Source organism: Otolemur garnettii, unplaced genomic scaffold (genome assembly GCF_000181295.1).
Source record: "Otolemur garnettii isolate 467f Iridium unplaced genomic scaffold, OtoGar3 scaffold00252, whole genome shotgun sequence".
NCBI classification, from domain to species: Eukaryota; Metazoa; Chordata; class Mammalia; order Primates; family Galagidae; genus Otolemur; species Otolemur garnettii.
In genome coordinates this window covers 9701-14017 of record NW_003852647.1, presented here as the reverse complement: position 1 = coordinate 14017, position 4317 = coordinate 9701, and the positions used below count along the sequence as shown (strand labels likewise).

The 4317-nt window shown below is 40.1% G+C and overlaps 1 protein-coding gene across 1 annotated transcript in view; it reads right to left on the bottom strand.

Moving 5' to 3' along the window:
- The window catches only part of ZNF75D (zinc finger protein 75D), a 13409-nt gene that overhangs the window by 7905 nt on the left and 1187 nt on the right, over window positions 1–4317 (bottom strand). The window lies entirely within an intron of this gene.

Below are 4317 nucleotides of genomic sequence, written 5' to 3'. Positions count from 1 at the left end.
TCTGTCTCAAAAAAAAAAAAAAAAAGACCCTCCAAGCTGTGGGCCTAGGCCAAGCAGAAGCTTTCCAAGGAAAGCACTTATTTATCCCTGGGATCTCTCCTGACGTGGCTGCCTGCTTATCCAATATGCCAAATCCAGTTTCCCTCAATGCCCCTGAGGGCCAAGGGTGTTAATCTGCCAAACACCTGGATCTCTGCACTCCTCCAGCGTCACAGTCCTTGCCTTTGGGCAGCTCAGTCACTAGATTACTCGCCCAAGGACTCCTGGCCGAGCCCTGCGCTGGACCATGTAGGAGCAGCTCCCTCACAGTAGCTGTGTGGGCAGCACACAGCTGAATGGCATTAGCTCCTTACCAGCTCAGCAGCTCAGTCCGGGGGACCAGACAGTACCCAAAGTCATCAGCACACTGGCCCAAGATTTCCCAAAGCAGTTCGATGGAGTGCCCAAGTCCAAACAAATCAAAACGGCCCCCAGGCAAGGCTCTTCCCACTTGTAGTCTGGCTGTCGCTATAGGTACAGTTGCAGACAGCCTCTGACCCAACAGACTGGCACCCACTACTTGCCGGTTTTCCACCGCTTCTGACCTCCTCCTGGGGTCCTAAAGTCTCTCACTGACTTCCTGGGTCACTAGAGGACAGCCTCTGGACAAAATCCGCCGGCCAGAGATGCCTGGAATCTTCTCTCCCCCTTCTCACTGTGCCCGGTTACACAGAAGCTGCTACTTGGCCGCAATCTTGCTGATGAATAGCCTTTACCAGATTTTAGGCTATATTACAAGGTCATAGTGGTCAAGACAATATGGTACTGGCACAAAAAGAGACATAGATATTTGGAATCGAACAGAAAACCTGCAAATGAAACCAACAACTTACAGCCACTTAATCTTCGATAAACCAAATAAAAGCAATGACTGGGGGAAATAAATGGTGCTGGGAGAATTGGATATCTACATGTAAAAGACTGCAACTGGACCCACACCTTTCTCCACTCACAAAAATTGATTCAAGGCTCGGTGCCTGTGGCTCAAGCAGCTAAGGCGCCAGCCACATACACCTAAGGTGGCAGGTTCAAATCCCCAGCCCGGGCCCGCCAAACAACAATGATGGCTGCAACCAAAAAATGGCCAGGCGTTGTGGCGGGCGCCTGTGGTCCCAGCTACTTGGGAGGCTGAGGCAGGAGACTCGCTTGAGCCCAGGAGTTGGAGGTTGCTGTGAGCTGTGATGCCATGGCACTCTACCCAGGGGGATAGCTTGAGGCTTCGTCTAAAAAAAAAAATTGATTCAAGATGGATAAAGGACTTAAATCTAAGGCATGAAACAATAAAAATCCTCAAAGAAAGAATTGGAAAAACACTGGAAGATATGGGCCTGGGGAAAGACTTTATGAGGAAGACTACCATGGCAATAGCGACAACAGCAATACTAAACAAATGGGATCTTATGAAACTGAAAAGTTTCTGTACAGCAAAGGAGACAATAACCAGAGCAAATAGACAACTTACTCAATGGGAAAAGATATTTGTGTATTTTGAATCTGACAAAAGTCTAATAATCAGGATCTATGCAGAACTTCAATTAATCTACAAGAAAAAAACCAACAACCCCATACATCAATGGGGAAGAGGGATGAACAGAATCTTCTCTAAAGCTAATAGGCAAGTGGCTACTAACTATATGAAAAAATGCTCTTCATCTCTAATTATTAGAGAAATGCAAATTAAAACCACCTTGAGATATCATGTAACCCCAGGGAGAATGGCCTATATCACAAAATCTCAAAATTTCAGATGCTGGCATGGATGTGGAGAGAAAGGAACGCTCTTGCACTGCTGGTGGGACTGTAAACTAATACAACCTTTTTGGAAGGAAGTATGGAGAAATCTTAAAGAACTCAACCTAGACCTCCCAATTGATCTTGCAATCCCACTATTGGGCATCTATCCAGAAGAAAAAAAAACCTTTTACTATAAAGACACTTGTACTAGGCTGTTTATCGCAGCCCAATTTACAATCGCTAAAACGTGGAAACAGCCTAAATGTCCTTCAACCCAGGAATGGATTGGTAAGCTGTGGTATATGTACACCATGGAGCATTATTCAGCCATCAAAAAAAATATGAAGATTTTACAGCATTTGTAATAACTTGGATGGAGGTGGAACACATTATTCTTAGTGAAGCATCACAGGAATGGAGAAGTAAGAATCCTATGTATTCAACTTTGATATGAAGACAAGTAATGACAATTAATGACATGGTGGGGCATGGGGGAAGGGGAGATCAGACAGAGAAGGAGCGAGGGGGTATGGGCAAAAAAAATGACTAATTCTCACACAAACTGGATTTAATTTTGATCAACATACATTACTTAAACATCAATTTTTAATTCAACATGTCAATATGTTGTTTACCATATTACATCCTTATTCATCAGTGAAATAGGTCTGTAATTTTCCCTTTATTTATTTTTTTTTGAGACAGAGCCTCAAGCTGTCCCCCTGGGTAGAGTGCCGTGGCATTACAGCTCACAGCAACCTCCAACTCCTGGGCTCAAGCGAGTCTCCTGCCTCCGCCTCCCAAGTAGCTGGGACCACAGGCGCCCGCCACAATGCCCAGCTATTTTTTGGTTGCAGCCGTCATTGTTGTTTTTGGCGGGTCTGGGCTGGGGATTCGAACCCGCCACCTTAGGTGTACATGGCTGGTGCCTTAGCCGGTTGAGCTATAGGCGCCGAGCCTAATTTTCCCTTTATAATAAAATATTTTTTCTAACTTTACTATCAGGAGTATCCAGACTAAGTAGAATGATTTTGAAGTATTTCTATTTCTACTGTCTATAAGACTTGGCATGATCTGCTTTTTTTTTTTTAGAAATTATTTTTTACTTTTATTTACGTATATTAGTCATCTTTTTTTTTTAGACTTTGGTAAAAACATAAGGAAAAATAATTCGTTTGCTATTTGAATTTTGTCTTGTGTATTCTGTAACAAACAAGTAGTAAACGATTATGTATTCAAAAAAAACTGCACAGCTCTTGTTAAAGCTTTATTGATAGGTACTTTCTATTTTGGTTGCTGATACAATGCTATCTTTCTTTTTCTAATATTATTTTGTAATTCTTTTTTACATAGGAATATAATTGATTTTGTATAGTTATTTTGAAGTTAGCTACATTGCTTAATTTTTCTATTGTTTTTGGTAACTTGCAAGTAACTTGGTAACTCGGAAGTGATGAAATTTGTATTTTTTTTACAAACCATTGGGATTTTTAAGTTATCATAATTGTATTAGCTAGGATCTTCAACTTTACTAGGAGTGGTGGTAATGAGTACACTTATCTCATAATTGATTTGTAGATAATGTTTTTGTTTCCTCATAAAATTGATATATTTGTCCCAATATTATCTTCAATGATTATGTCAATGTTTTACCTATAGTTGATGTTCTGTAAATATTCGTGGAATAAAGGAGCCTGAAATAAAAAAAAATGAAGAGAAAATTTCCTGTTCTGTTTCCCCTATAAAATCAACTGCCAAGTATTAGGATACTCATGATGGTAAATTACTCAGGGGGTATGTTTCTCTCCTTTTCTTTGTTACTCAACATTGAAATAAAGCACAGCTCAGAGAAGACAAATGTCTGTCTGTCTCTGTCTCTCTCTCATCAGTAGAGGAAAAGTTGGTGAGTGAGAAAATGAGCACCCATTGGCTAAAAGGAGCTTTGAGATTATTTAATAGTTAATCTTTGTGTTTCTGTCTCAGCTTCACAAACAGGGTATATTTGAGTTTCTCTAAATTTTAACAGATCATCTCAATCTTTTTACTTTAGTCAGCAGAAAAAATAATTTCTATGCCCCTGCATCCTCTCAGGAAGATTGAAGCCTTTACTTCATGGAACATTTGATACTCCCCTTTCCATTGTATTAATACTGGTAGAAGAACTGAGACAGTAAGATCAGAGTAGAAATAAAGTACCTAAGGAAAAAGTAACCTTATTCCTCTCAGTAAATGTCCCTCTACAAAGCAACCAGGTCGTCAACCTTGGGGAGGGGGATACACTTCTTTGAAAGACTTATTAAAGGTACTGTACAGATTTGTACTTGTGTATAAAGTTTTTGTTTAACTTGAAAAACAGCTGGACTTTGTTTACATATATCCAAATGTTGACAGTCACACATAGAAAAAAAAAAAGTAAAAGAGAGAGAGAAATGGTGATGATTAAGGTTCTTCATATACAAGAAGGGTCCTAGTAGGGGTACCCCTTCTCCTGACCTTATATTTCACTGGATGTGAGTTTACGTATCTTTTTTTTTTTTTTTTTTT